This window comes from Photinus pyralis, unplaced genomic scaffold (assembly GCF_008802855.1).
Source record: "Photinus pyralis isolate 1611_PpyrPB1 unplaced genomic scaffold, Ppyr1.3 Ppyr1.4_LG6, whole genome shotgun sequence".
Classification (NCBI taxonomy): domain Eukaryota; kingdom Metazoa; phylum Arthropoda; class Insecta; order Coleoptera; family Lampyridae; genus Photinus; species Photinus pyralis.
The window spans coordinates 5,301,561-5,302,063 of NW_022170663.1; positions in this window are offsets into that span (position 1 = coordinate 5,301,561).

Below are 503 nucleotides of genomic sequence, written 5' to 3' on the forward strand. Positions count from 1 at the left end.
TTGTAATTGGTTAACTTGTCTTTAATAGCTTCATTGACATCTTGCTCGCACGGGAGCTAACAAGTTATTATTACAAAATATGGTTTTCTACCTAAACCTAAACTACACAACAGGTAAAGCAACCGGTTTTAATGCCGATTCTGCTTGTGCGCGTAATTGCAGCAACACACTTGATCTGCGGGATACAGTTGAAGCAATACATGAATAAATGGGACACATTTTTAGGATAGTGTGGTCTATTGAAAGAGTGGCATGCTGTTACATTTGAAATGGGAAATTATTCTGGCGTTTTTAGCATTTTAATTGAGAAACTAACTGTTTAATTAACCCTTAAATTAATGACATCAATTCTTACTCTGTCAACTTTTTGAGATAATGATGGTCTTCTTAAAAAATCGAAATACTTTTTTAATTGACTGGAGTAGTGTTCTGATGATCTACCAGAATATATCATGCCTAATATAAAAAGAGAAATAAACGTTTAATTTGCGCATTGAATTAGT